Raw genomic sequence first — 15,556 nt, forward strand, 5'->3', positions numbered from 1 at the left:
TCATTGGAGAAGATCACAACACTCTATGATTTAGGAGGAGGCTTTCAAGAAATGCTGTGGTTGAAAAATTCATCATCCTATAGTCATCCTAGCGATGAGCTTCTCTGAACCTTAGAGTGACACCCAATTCATCTCCAAACTCCTATGTGAAGCCTTTCCAGCTCAGCAGGATCTGCTAGAACTTGTCCTCTCTCACCAGAACCTTTGAGAAACCCCCTTTACCACCCTTTTACAGAGTTGCCTGAATTCTGTCCTTCGTTTTCAAAGAGGCCCAAAATGGCTTCATTGTACTGAAGTCAAGGTAAGACTAATATCTCTGGGAGGGCCAGTGAGCCCTTTCCAGGAATGCTTTCCACCTTTGGTGTCCATCTGATTCACTCAATTCTCACCCGTGGCTCTAAAAAGTTGTAGCGCTGAAGCCCCAGCCAGGTAAACCGTTTTTGGAAGACAGGCCAAACAAGATTGAGGGTAACTAAGGGGTCCCAAACCCTTCAGGGAGTCAGAAGAGCATCTACCCCAAGCGAAGACTTCCTTGGGCAGAATAGGTAGGCAACAGTTTGTTTCAACAGCCATGGAGGCCGCTTGAAGCAGGTGCTGTGGAGTGCTTGGGACTTGGTAAAAGAACAGGATAGAAAAGGGAGATCCCAATGAATGATAACATGTCAAGTGCCTTCGAGTTGTAAAGGTAAGTGTGATTATTTGCTTAGCGATAGCCCACCATGAAGGAAGGGGAGAGAAGGGACATATTAATCATATCAGAATATTGGGGATCATTTAAAGCCCTCACCCACTGCTGTAATGAGGCCTAAAATGGACCCTTACTCCTGTCAGCCATAAATTCACATTACTCCTGATCTCTATTACAAAGTATGTGGTGTATTCCTAAGTAATGAAAACTATGAATAAAAGTTAACAGATAACATTTAAAATTCATGTATATAGCCACCCTGGTGAGAATTGGCTGTATTTAAAAACAAAAACAAAAACAAAAACATAAGACGCCTTCTGGCTTTTCCATGAATAGAGAAGGTTATTGGGGAAGTGTTGGCTTTTAAAAAATTCTATCACTATTTTTGTGTTTAGCTCCTTGATGTAAAATGAATCCATGAAAAGACATTTCAATTATTTTCACAAAGCCAAATAGAGAGGAAAGACAATCCAAAAGAATGCTCAAACTGGAGGATTCATCATTGACTGTCAGCTTAGTTGCCTGAAGAATCTTACTAATTAAAACAGAAAAGAGCCATCTGAGATCACAGTGAATCCAGGGTATTGACTAATTATTTCACTCAGGGTTAGGGATGAGACCAGACTATATTGAAAACAGGTAGTTATGCCTAGAAATTAAAACAAAATTTTTTTAGTAAGATTTAAATAGATAACTTGAGGATAGTAATTTTAAATTAAACTTTTTAAAAGTTGCTTTTGTGTGTAATATAGGGTGTCCCCAAAGTCTTAGGGTAGAGTTAAATTTTATTTCTTTATAGAGTGGTAAAGATTGGTGGAAGTGTAAAGAACGTGAAAACATAAAAAAATAAGAAATCACATTTAACATTTAGGACCTACAGAAAGGCAACAATAAAACTATAATGACCTTGGCTGTCAGGGGGTCTCCCTGCCCTCAAGCCTCTCCATCTCTGTGCATCCTACACATTCACACACACACACACACACACACACACACACACACACACACACACACACATACACACACACACACAGCTGCCAAACTTACTTGCTTTAAACCCACATCTGATCATATTACTCCCCAACTCAATCAACTGTAAGGGCTACTTTTTGATTCACTGATAAAATATAACCCATTCTGTTTGGCTTATATGGTTTGTTAAAACCTTGCTTCATCTTCTTTTTCTGGCTTCATTATGTATTACTGCACAATATAAAAAGAAAAATAAATGAGAAGAAATAGACAAGAAAGCTGCTGAATACTGAAAAATTGTTATATTTTAATCAATTTAAATTGATGTAAATGCAAATCATTGCTGAGCAAGTTTATTTATGATGAATATCAAGCTTATAGCAAATTATTACAAATCAGTCTATCTTTGAAATTAATAAAACACATGTTAAACTGATACCTATCTTATTATTAAAACATTTAATATTGGTAAAATAACGTAAATGGTTATTAAGTAAGTACTGTAAATAATTTAATGTTGACTTTAAATAGTTAAATAAATATTTGTCTGCTGATGTAAATAGATACTAAACAAGTTATTTAGTTGTATTGCTATGCAGTATTAAGTTTGCTATAAATTATTTAAAATGAGTCTCTAGTTGAAATTACTAAGATGCTTGTCAAATGATAAAGTTGCTATTCAAAGCTTTAATATTTTTTCAATTAAAACATTTAATGCTAGCAAAGTAATGTAAATAGTCACTAAGTAACTTAAGCAGTGAAATAAATATTTCCAGGAATGTAAACCTCCCCTTTCCTTGTATTGCTATTCAATATTAAGTTTATAACATAGCATTAACTTTTTCAAAAGACAAGGATTGTGATCCTTCAGCAACTAAAATGAGATTTAAAATAAGAAAAGAATATTTTTTTTTAGTCAAAACCAAAAACTTAATGCTACCCAAAACATAAAAATACCAAAAGAATGGTAGCATAATGGAAGTGTTTTCTTCCATTTTCTCTCTTTCTATAATTTGAATAAGCACTTTTCAAAGTAAACAGCTAATCTAATCTATGCATTTTTAAAGCTCTAAAGGTTTTTAAAACATCTAAAACACTTAACATTAACTAAAGGTTCCTCCCTTTTTTCCTTTTTTTTTCCTTTTTTTTCCTTCCTGGGGCTCTTTTGTGTGGATGTGTACAGGTCATGTTGCAAACAGGTATCTTTAAGGCCTTCTCTTCCCTTTGATGGAAGAGGTTTGAGGCTGTATTTTGGATGCCTCAATTATTCACAGGTCTGGTGGATTGGGCTTCTTTCTTTTAGATGGGACCTTGGACTTTTTGTCCTTTTTGTGACCCTCTTCCTGACTGGAATCACCTTTGCCTTCCTCTCGACTTCGTTTGCGGGTAGAAGTTTCGCAGCTCTCTTCTCCGGAGTCTGGCATTCTGGTGGCTAGATCGGAATAATCTGAGTCGTCGTCTAGGTCGTCGGAGTCGGAATCGGAGTCGGAGTCGAGTCGAGTCTTCTTCTTCTTCATCTAGAACCAGCTTCAGAGCTTTGCACTTTTTAGTTATTCCACTTGGAGGTGGAGAACTATCAAAGCTGTAACTGCGAGAATGGTCTTCCTGGGTAAGTGCTTTCCACTTTTTCCTGACGCTTTGATCTCCCATGAGGTACTTTGCCCCTTCCACGATAGCTACGTAGGAGAATCTCAGCTGTTCTGGGGTCTGAATAAGTCCCATCCGGTACTTTCTCAGATTCACCAAGGCCTGTCTGATGTTCAGGGAAGAGCGGTTCTCTCTCTTCTCCAACAGGATCAGGCAGCTGTCGATCAGAGCAAAGGTACCTGAGCGACCAATGCCCGCGCTGCAGTGAATGACCACAGTGCTCTCCTCGTCGTTAAGGGAGCCAGACTCCCTCACCATGAAAAGAAAAGCAAGGAAAGAGGCAGGTGACTCCGGCACCCGAAGTCGGGCCAGCTGGTGTAGTGGAAATGGGAGACGGTTTTGGACTCCCCAGTCATCATGTTCTCGAGCCTCAGGTAGTGGACTTCGTAGTAGGGCTTCACTTCTTCCCCCAGCATTTGCACACTGATGCCCACCTCCTCAAAGAGTATGACCTGGCCCTGACAGGGGGGCCAGTATTGGGAGCACTTGACAGTCTCTTTCTCCACCAGCCGGTTGAGCATGATCACGCCCCTGGTGTTCTGCTGCCACACCATGAGCCAGAAGTGGCCAGAGGTGTTGGGCAGAGGCCCCTGTGTCAGGATGTATTTCCGCTGGGCCTCCTCCACCACCACGAAGTTGGCATTGATATAGTCGTTGTTCTCGTCCCCACCTCCCCCTCGGTCTCCCAGGCTCGAGGAGGCCGAGGAGGAAGAGGAGGAACCTCCCCCCGCTGCTGTAGCCAAGCCCAGCCCGGGGTGGTAGCCTCCTCCCATAGCCGGGATGGCCGTCATCAGGTGGACTCGGCTGTGATCATAGGGACTCACGTCCCGGTACCGGTTGCGGGCTCTGTTCTCCCAGGCTCGAGCAGCACGGTATGGGTAGTCGTGGCACATGTCTGCCACTTCCAGGAAGGCTTGGGGCCACCCATTGCTGACGTCTAAACCATGGAGTTCCCGCTCGATGGCGAGGACAGCCCGAGTAACTACGCCGTAACTCATCAGCATAGAGTCCTCTTCCTCTTCCTCATCTGTGCCTAGGGATGCCATGGACACCAAGGAGGTCGGAGTTCTCAGCACTGCAGTGGAGATCGCTGTGGCAGGAGTCGTCATCACCGGAGCGGAGGTCGTTGGGTCTGGAGTTGTCATTCCTGAAGCGGAGGAGGTCGCTGGGCCTGGGGTCATCATCACGGAAGCGGAGGTCCCTGGGGCGGTGTCGCTAGTGGTGCTGCAGGACGCCAATTCCCATTCCGCGATCTCCATGTCTGAGGGGGACGTGGGTGTCGCCATGACGCTTCGGTGCCTGAGGAGAGGGGGAGGGCGGCAGCAGGGAGGGGAAATGGCCTAGGCCGGGGCCCTGGCGGGGGCGGGGAAGAGGAAGAGGGTGGCTCAGAGTAGGGCACTCAGGTGGATGAGGCCTTGATGATGCTGATGAGGGAGGAAGCCTAGCACTAGACCGCCTGAGGTGGTGGTGGAGGAGGCCTAGTGCAAGGTCACCTGAGGTGATGGTGGAGGAGGCCTCCCGGAAGGCCTAGGAGGCCTGGCAGAAGGCTGCTTGAGGTGGGGCCGAAAAGGCTTAGCGCGAGACTACCTGAAATAGTTGCCGAGGAGGCCTTGCAGCAGGCTGGGGAGACCTAGCGCGAGGCCGCCTGTGATGGTGACGGAGGAGGCCTAGCACAAGGCCACCTGAGGTAGGGGATGAAGAAGCCTACTGTGAGGCCACATAAGGCAGGGATCTGATGAACAGGGCAGGGGACCCACCCGAGAGAGGAGGACCAGTGGAGCAAGGGCTGGGGAGGGAGGTGAAGGCCTGACCCACATAGACCCACGGACAGACAGGGTCACACTCACTCAGTCACACGTCACTGACCGGATATTTGCTGATGACGACCACAACTTCGAGGAGGATAACGGTGGTGCTGCTGCGAGGCAAGATGGCGGCGCTAACGGTCACTTCCTATGGCAGGTGGGGGAGGGGAAGAGGAAAAGGGAAGGGGAAGAGGAACTGGGAAGGAAAAATTTCCGGGGAGGTGAAAAGTCTCTGGGGAGGCAAAGGAAAAGTCTCTGAGGAGGCAAAAAGTCTCTTGAAAAAAGTTAGGGGATAAAATAAGTCTGAGGAGAAAAATCTTCCAAGAAGGGGAAAAGTCTCTGAGGAGAATAAGTCTCCCAGGAGAGCAAAATGGCGCTGAGAGAAGTCTCCGGAAAAGGCCGCAGGTCTCTGAGGAGAAAAAGGCTCCTAGTCTCAGAAGAGAGGAAAAAGCTCGAGGATTGGTCTCTGAGGACCAAAAGGTCTCCCAGGAGGACAAAAGAACAAAAAGTTGTCGAGGACAAGAGAAAAATCTGTGAGTAGGGCAGTTTCTGAGGAGGACAGCTGACTTCGAGGCGCTCAGAGTGAGCCGGGAGACCAGCTATGAGGAGAACCCGCTCGAAGATGGTTACCTGGTTACCCCTAGGTTACAGGCTCCGCCCAGTTCCCATTGTGAGCATGCGTGCCTTTTGGCCCCACCCCCTTCTGCTTATCAACTATAAAATAAAATGGCTCCGAAGCCAGTAAAGCTTTGAGATTTCATTAATTTTTGTGTGCTGTTCCTCTAGTGGATACTCTACCAATGTCAACCAAGATTTAATTATATTTGAGGTGAAGGGGGAGAAGAGAAAACTTCCAAAAGCTATCCATTGTTAATTCAATAAGGGGAAACCTCCATAAGTGAGGCCCCGTCCCCAACTTCCTAGACGTACCCATGGTGGACCCAGATCCAACTTTTCCATTTGTCTTCCTTCCTCTGAGACAATCTTGCAGGAGTTAAGGTGTTATCACCCTGGGGCAAGGGATGGGGTCAGAGAGGGGAGAAGAGCTTGCTATGAAAAGGTTTGGGGAAAATCTTAGCATTGCAGTTCAAGATTAAGGAAAATACAGCGTATAGCCTCTTACATAGTAACATCCTAAGCCTGGAGTCAAAAATACAAAGGTTCAAGTCTCACCTCTAACCCTATCTATCTCTTGTTATTTTCTCATAGATTACATAGATTTGATTTTGATAGATTTCAGGTGGGTACCTCAAATGTGGTAATGAGGGTAAAAACTCTATCCCCACCTCTACCCAATAGAGGTGAATATCCAGTCACAAATTTTAGTATCTTACAAACACTAAGGTTTAAGGTACCTGGCATACCTATCTCATCAAGCCTTGCAAGATAAATGCTACTATTACTGTCCCCTTTGGGGGCTGAGGACCAGAGGTTCAGAGATAAATTGACTGGCTAAAGGTATCAAAATCTATATTTTGAGTCCACTTTCAAATCTATTCTCTACATCAGGACTCCTTCGACCTTTTTGTGTGTCCTAGACCCCTTTCACCATCATCTGGTGAAGTCTGACTCCATTCTCAGAGAAAGGTTTTTGAATGTATAAAATAAAACATAGGATTACAAGGGAAACTAATTATATTAAAATAGAGATATAATTTTGTTCCCATTCAAATTCACAGGATTCCCTGAACTCTATCCATAGAATACATTTTATTTTTTTTTAATTAAAGCTTTTTATTTTCAAAACATATGCATAGATAATTTTCAAAATTCATCCTTGCAAAACTTTGTGTTCCAAATTTTTCCTTCCCTTTTCTCCCCTCCCTCCCCTAAATGGCAAGTAATCTAATATATGTTAAATGTGTGCAATTTTTCTACACATATTTATGCAGTTATTTTGCTGCACAAGAAAGATCAGATCAAAAAGGAAAAAAAATGAGAAAGAAAACAAAATGTGAGCAAACAACAACAAAAAGAGTAAAAATGTTATGTTATGTTCCATACTTAGTTCCCACAGTCCTCTCTCTGGGTGTAGATGGCTCTTTTAATCACAAGACCATTGGAACTGGCCTGAATCATCTCATTATTAAAAAGAGCCATGTCCATGTTTTGCAAATAAAAAGCTTTACTATAAGCAATTAATTAGTTAATTAAAATTATTTTTAAAAAAAGAGCCATATCCATCAGAATTGATCATCATATGGTCTTATTGTTTCATGTACAATGATCTCCTGGTTCTGCTCATTTCACTTAGCATCAGTTCATGGAAGTCTCTCTAGGTCTCTCTGAAATCCTCCTGCTGGTCATTTCTTACAGAACAATAATATGCCATAACTTTCATACCATAACTTATTCAGCCATTCCCCAACTGAGTGGCATCCACTCAGTTTCCAGTTTCTTGCCACTATGAAAAGGGCTGTCACAAACATTTTTTGCACATGTGGGTCCCTTTCCCTCTTTTAAGTTCTCTTTGGGATACAAGGATATACTGCTGGATCAAAGGATATGCTGTTTGATAGCCTTTAGGGCATAATTCCAAATTGCTCTCCAGAATAGTTGGATCAGTTTACAACTCCACCAACAATGTATTAGAGTCCCAGTTTTACCACATCCCCTCCCAACATTCATCATTATCTTTTCCTATCATCTTAGCCCATCTGAGAGGTGTACGGTAGTACCTCAGAGTTGTCTTAATTTGCATTTCTCTGATCAAGAGTGATAGAGCACTTTTTCATATGATTAGAAATGGTTTCAATTTCTTTATCTAAAAATTGTCTGTTCAGATTCTTTGACCACTTATCAATTGGAGAGTGGCTTGAATTTTTATAAATTTGAGTCAATTTTCTCTATATTTTATTAATGAGGCCTTTATGCAGAACCCTTGAATGTAAATTTTTTTTCTTGGTTTATTGCTTCCTATCTAATCTTGTCTGCATTGGTTTTGTTTGTACAAAAACTTTTTAACTTAATAATATCAAAATTATCTATTTTGTATTCAATAATGTACTTGAATTCTTCTTTGGCTACAAATTCCTTCCTTCTCCACAGATCTGAGAGGTAAACTGTCCTTTGTTCTTCTAATTTGCTTATAATAATATCACTTTTTATGTCTAAATCATGAACCCATTTTGACCTTACCTTGGTTTATGGTGTTAGGTGTAGGCCAATGCCTAGTTTCTGACATACTAGCTTCCAATTTTCCCAGCAGTTTTTGTCAAATAGTGAGTTCTTATCCCAAGGTATGTATTTGTCAAACACTAGATTGCTATAGTCATTGACTATTTTGTCCCATGAACCTAACCTGTCCCACTGATTGACTACTCTATTTCTTAGCCAGTTCCAAATGGTTTTGATGACCACTGCTTTATAATATAGTTTTAGGCATAGACAACATTTTAAAAATTTATGTATTACACAAAGCAGCTTAGCTAAAATAATCTTTGTCTCTGTCTCTCTCCTTCCTACTCCTCTTATTGCACTGTAAGAAACTCCTAGTGTGGAAACTCCCTCCACCAATGTGGATACCACCTCTTCCAAAATCTAAGCAGCCACTTCAAGTACTTTAGAAAGTTCAAACTGTTTTTCCTGATTGAAAGTCCTACCTTTTAATGTAATTCTGCCCCTGCTAAATGTCTATATCAAGAATGATTCCAGTTTTCAGACAAAAGTCAGCTTCACATATTTTCCACCTCTCACCCTCACAAAGTATCTTCTTTTTTTTTTAATTTAACAAAGAAAGAACTAGTTTTGCTCTCAAAATAGAGAAATCACAACCATTTCCCAGAGACTCTTGGCTATACATAAATAGGTAGATAAATAAACAAATATAAGATTATAGATTAAAAAGTAGTCTCAATTGAATTTTAAGTAGATATCTCTACAGCTATTCCTTTGGGGGAAAAAAAAAGAAAACTTAGAAAATTACCAGTCTAAGATCTCCCCCTCCCCCCCTTCATTTCAAAGTCATTTGAATTCAAATGGAATTGAATTGGTATTTAGGGAAATAGTAAGTACACTTACTGTCCTCTCTACTTCTAGATGACTCACTGAATAGAACATAGGAAGACCTGAATCCAAATTCCAGCTGACCCTGGACAAGTTACTTAACCCTGTTTGCCTCAGTTTCCTAATCTGTAAAATAATTTGGAGAAGGAAATGATAAACCATTCCATTATCTTTGCCAAGAAAACCCTACATAGGGCCATGAAGTGTCATATACTCTGAACAACAAAACTGCTCTTTGCTATCACCATCATAAAGCTATCCTGAAAGTTTTGAATATTCAGCAAACTACATGCCTTTAGGTTGTTAGCATACTCACCAAAGTCTACTAGGGTAAAGATCAAACAAGTTAGGTTTTTGGTTTTTTTTTTTTTTTTTGAAAAATTTGTAATGAAATAAACCAACTCTCCTAACCAATGATTTCAAAAAAGAAAAATCCAAAATGGTTATCTGCAATGGCATCTTAAAATGGTCTTTGAGTTTGGCAATTAATCCTCATGAATTTAGTATCTCACCAATTGATATTTGGATGCTTGTTAATTAACCTGGTAATCAGTCCCTTGAAAGATAGCTAACCTAATCCTTGGCTAAGTCATCATTGTAGCCATCTGTAAAATCTTTCCATCTGGAGGGGCCTGTCACAACGTTGGTTCTAGTGGCAGTCTCGAGAAGCCAAAATGCCACAATAAAGTCTTGAGTAGGACATTTGTGGAAACTGCTAATCATGACCACTTAATAATTAAATTAAAATGTCACCACATCTATCCCCAAACCTTCAGCGCTATTCTCTGTTACATAGGAATGGGACAGACTTTCTTTGCATCACTATTCCTGAACTTCCCTTAATGATTAGTTTGTAGTACAAATAAAATATCCTGCTTATGATCCCTACTCATCATCTCTTCTGAAGATACACAAGTAAGTGTTCATTCCGCAGTACCGCAGTGCCTCCAAACAGAGCACCTCTGACTGATCACAGCCTTATTTTTGATTTAATCCACCAGAACTGCTCATATGTACCAAGGTGTTTTGAGTAAAAAATTAATAATAAAGCACCATCCCCAAAGTTAGGAGGACCCGAGTTCAAATCTAACCTCAGACACTTGACACTTACTAGCTGTGTGATCCTGTCACTTTTCCCCCCTTCCCCCCAAAACCCCCCCCAAAAAATCACATGAAGCATTAAATGCCATCAGTGCACGGAAAACAATTGTGGCTTTGCTAGTCTGTTGCTCCCCCAGAACACACTAGTCATGTTTCAAACACATTTGCATAGATGTCAATATATAGTCAACTTTTGAAACAATCAGTATAGACCCTAGAAGAACTTGGGTATCATATACCATCTGAAGTAGACGTTTTATTTCCTTTTGAGGGCTACACAAGAAGTTGACAGTAAGAGAGTGTCCTGAGGGGCTTGCAACCTAGTGGCTCACATGAATAATAGGCCCATACAGCGATGTCACTGGGCACTGCTGCTGAAATACTTCATGCACCAGATGGGTTTATTTATTCATAAGCTGACAATACAAATCACCACTTCTGGTATCATTATCAACAGTAAGCACAGCAGTCTCTGGGGATTTCTTCAGGGGATTTTTAAGACTGTAGAAGGGAAGTGTAAGAATATTTGCACTCAGCAAGTAGTTTACATGTTGTTCACTGACAAATATTTGCCCTCTCTCATGGTCCCCATGACATCTTGTGCTCAGATAGGCCATGAAAAGACCAAAGGAAAGATGTGGCTGGACAGAATAGTTTGAAAAATGACCTTTACTCTGGGACCTTTTCTGTCTGGAAACGCTTACCTCTTTGTTCCCCAGTGAATGCATACCTACAGTTGTTTTTCTGAGGAAAGTGTGGGCAGGGATTTTAGCACCTTTGAAAAAAGACAACCTTGCTCTGCATTGCTATATATTTTTAGAAGGCCTTTTCTGGTTTATGGAGAACGGGACTTTGCTTCAAAATGTCTTTCAAATAGACATGTAGGAATACCATGTATGTTCCCAGGTATACCATTTAATAGCCATATGTTTTGGACACAGGTCACCACTGCTGTTCTCTCCATTGAAAATGAAGGGATCGAACTAGATGACTTATAGGATCCTTTCCAGCTTTAAATACAGTCTCTGGGATTGTCAAAGGTAACCATCTCTCCCACCCCATCAGAATTTCCTCCATCTTTGCAGATTGTAATCTAAGGCAATAAATCAGGTCAATAAATAAGTAACCTTAGCGGGATTGGAGCCTGAGTTATCTTCTTGACTCCAGATCTAGTAATCAACCCAATAGATACTTTGTACAGTCTCTTTAAGAGAGACATGAGGGGAGAGAAAGGATATTTTCCACATCATTCACCTTTCACACCTTCATATCACCCAGAGCTCCATGTGATCAGGGATAACAAATATACTCTTTAGCAGAACTTTCCACTTTGTACCAACAACTTCTTTTTAAATAAATCCTTTCTCTTTATTCCCTTTTGGTTCTCCCAGTGTTCTTGAAATGTACTCTGAGGGAGACCAAATCATCTCTGGCTATTTTCCACATGATCCCCAGGCCTCAAATGCACACGAACAAATCCAGAGTCTCTCTTGATGGACTGATTTCTTACCTTTCTAAGTATGGCATTCTTACATTTTATTTCCAGACAATGGGTTCATAAAGAAAATTATCAACATGAGGTTTTCCGTTAATTGTTTTTAAGGCCATCGATTGAAATTCAGAAGATGAGGAAATAAAGGAAGAGAGGTGATGGATATTTTCTACCAAGTCTAAGGCTTTTGTCATTTAATAATATCAAGTTCCAAGACTAGGAGTGATGACAGAAATGAGTTTCATCTTTTGGCCAGGAAAGCTAAATAAGACATCATAGCATATAAGCAGGAAAAAGAAAGAAAGGAAAGAAAAAGAAAACGTTGTGTTTTATCAGTTTGGGGTATCTAATTACTATATTAATTAAAAAGTCTACTAAAGTGACTCATCACATGTTAGTTATATGTTCTTAAAATAGATGCATGCAAATACCTAACGGTTCTTCTTTTAATTAAGCAAGTTTTCTTTGGGCACTAAATTTAAAGGTGCTAAAATCCACAATTTCATCCCTGTAGGTTTTTTTTAAACGAATTACTGACTACAGATCAATTTGAAATGTACAGGGTTGGAATAACACACATGATCTTTTGAAATATACATGTAGCAGAGAGAACAAAGTCTTTCAGATCCTGTTTCTCATTGGAAATGTTTTTTTTTTTTTAAATAAAATGATATGATTAAAGAAGCTTGGGCTGTTACTTTAAAATCCAACTTCAGATGGAGCAGTTGCTTTCATGGAACACACGTGGAGCTGTCTGGCTGGGGCTTAGTTGTTCATTAAAAATGAAAACCAAAGCCAAGAACCTCAAAGCACAAAAAGCAAATTCGGTTGTGCAAGGCTTATATCAAGGACACCAGTATTTCAGTCGATTGCCCAGTTTAACTGTTAACACATGGCTCCATCGCTCTTTATCTGCAGATCTCTAGGGCAGGCTGTGGAAAGTAATTTTGTTTCAGCATTTCCCAAATGCTGTTTTCTCTTTTTATTTCCACTGTTGAATTTGTTTCGCTTTCTTGTGGGGCATTTCTCTAAGGCATGTTGGGTTTAAATACATTTGGCCAGTGGGGTTTAAATAAATATACCAACTTGCTAAAATCTTGGGGGAAAACGACTCACCTTCTGGGCTACCTTTCCACTCATCTGAACTCTGGCCTTTACACAGGGACTACTGGAGTTGGAGGGAATCCCTGATGTCACAGGTAGAGCCTCAGAGGTGAGGTCAGTGAATAGGGAAGAAAGGCCTTAAAAGAGCAATTTGACTCTTAAACCCTTTTGGCTTTGTCAGTAGTATTGGAGAGGCTGTGTTTTAGTCCAAGGGGTAAGGTGTCTTGCTGATGGAAGAGTTGCTGTATGTGGCCATGTGCAACTGGGGAAATGGTTACCCTGTGACATGTAGTCCAGCTAGCAATGTGCAAACATGCATGTGAGAGGCAGATTGGAGCTACCTGATTTCAACTCAATTGCTTTAAAAGTGAAAAAAGCAACCGAGACATTGTTGGGCTAACAATGTCATGGATAGTCTGGGACTGAGAGCTAGGGTTCAATCCCCAGGAAATGAAATCTAAAGAAATTTAATTTTCTTCCCCTTCCTTTTAAATATTATTTTAAAATATTTTTAAATTAAATTTAAATATTTTATTGGTGCTTTAAAAACATAGGTGTTGTTTCCCAATGACTCCCTGAACCCACCACCACCACTACCACCTCTTCCACAGTAGATCAAGCAACAAAGTTGTTGTTCTGTTGGTTGATTTTTTTTTTAGCTGTGTATGATTCTTCATAACCCCATTTGGGGTTTTATTGCCAAAGACACTGGAGTGGTTTGCCATTTCTTTCTCCAGCTCATTTTATAGATGAGGAAACTGATGCAAATAGTTAAGTGGCTTGCCTAGGATCACACAGCTAGGAAGTGATTTTTGACTCCAGCCCCCTTCCCCCCTGCCCCCCCCACTCTGTCCACTGCACCATCTAACTACAAAGTACAAAGTACAGTTAAGCAAAACAAACAGCACATTGACTATATCTGGCAAGTTTTCCTTCATTCTGCACTTATAATCTACCACCTTTCCTTTGGGAGAAGGGAGGTATGCTTTGCCAATTGATGTAATTATTAAGCATCATGTTACTCAGAGTTCTGCTGGCTTTTGAAATTGCCCACTTTTACATTATAACGTTCATTGTGCATATGTTTCTTTCTTTCTGGTTCTGTTCGGTTCACTCAGCAGGAGTTTGTAGAGGTCCCTCCAAGTTTCCCTTAATAGAGCCCACTCCAACAATATATTCAGATTAAGACTGATCAAAATTTGTAGTCTCATGGTCACACTGAGGAGTATTCCACTCTCCACTTTCTGAATGAAATTGAAATTAGTGCTAGAAATTTAGAAACCAGACAGAGTCTAGACCTGATGAGTGCAATTAATCTTTGATTTATTTGAACTATTATGAATAGAGTATGTAATAATCACAGGGATATTTTCCCTTTCCCGTTCTCTGTCTATTTTGGCTAATTTGGGTAAAAAACCAAACATGTCATTCTTCTTCTCCCCTCCCATCAAAGTATAAATATATATATATATATATATATATATATATATATATATAAATATTATATAGTTATATAATATATATTATATGTAATAAATATTATATATATGTGTGTACATATGTATATATATACATATATATACATTATATATATACATATATATATGTGTGTATATATATACATATATGTATATATGTATATATATACACATATATATATATATGTATATATATATAATACTGAAGAAGAACATCAGTATTAAAGAGAATGGGCCAGGGGGAAGTTAGTGATACAATGAGAGCAATCAAGGGCAGGGAATTACTAGATCAGACTCATAGATTTTAAACTATGTATGTGTCAAGGGTCTTCTAGTCCAATCTATATTGCAACAAGAATCCTTATTACAACTTATCTGAGAAGGACCATCCAGCCTCTGCAACGAGGGGAAATCTGCTACCTTTTATGACAAATCATACTACTGTGGACAGTCCGAAGTGTCAGAAATTTTTTTTTCTGACATTAAGTCTAAACTGTCTTCTTTGACAATTCTACCCATTGCTTCCAATTCTTCTCTCTGGTCTAAACAGAACAAGTTTCATCCTTTTTCAACCTAACAGCTCCTCAAATACTTGATGACAGTTACTTTATCTAGTAGAATCTTCTCATCTCTAGCCTTGACAACATCCCAAATTATTTCAACCAAACCATATACAGCATAGAGTCCAAATCCCTCAATCCTAGCTGCCCTCCTTTCATTGTTCTCCAGCCTCATAATTCGTTTATAGTATACTTGACTCTAGTTGTGGTCTGACAAGGACAAGAGCAGATTATTACCTTCTTATTTGTGGAGGTTGTGCTTTCCTTTAAAAAATTAGTCTGAACTTAAACAATTAAACAAGAGCATTTTTATACACGTAGCAGGAAACAAATAGAGGATTGTATATGGAACTGTGAATTTCCATTTAATACTGCTTGTGTTTTTTTTTTTTAAAGGGATATATAACAGTTCTACACACTGCTATCAAAACTATCCTGTGTGTGCTTCACTCTGAACTTCCTTCTGTTCCTTTCTGTGAAATGAACATCTCTGCAATACTTTTTTTTTGACATCATGATTGCTAACCCCCAATCATTATTACTCTCTAGCTGAATTAAATTAAGAGAGAAGATGAAAAATCCTTATAACAAATAAGCATAGTCGAGCAAAACAGATTCACATAGAAGCCATGACCAAAACAAGTCCATCACTTTTCTGTCAAGAGACAAGCAACATGCTTCATGGGAGGTCTTTTGGAGACATA

General features: G+C 40.0%; 1 pseudogene; it reads right to left on the reverse strand.

Annotated features, from left to right (window-relative positions):
* Positions 1-2,214: 2,214 nt before the first annotated feature.
* Positions 2,215-15,556, reverse strand: part of LOC141548680 (tyrosine-protein phosphatase non-receptor type 2 pseudogene) — a 108,407-nt pseudogene continuing 95,065 nt past the window's right edge.

Source organism: Sminthopsis crassicaudata, chromosome X, assembly GCF_048593235.1.
Source record: "Sminthopsis crassicaudata isolate SCR6 chromosome X, ASM4859323v1, whole genome shotgun sequence".
Classification (NCBI taxonomy): Eukaryota; Metazoa; Chordata; class Mammalia; order Dasyuromorphia; family Dasyuridae; genus Sminthopsis; species Sminthopsis crassicaudata.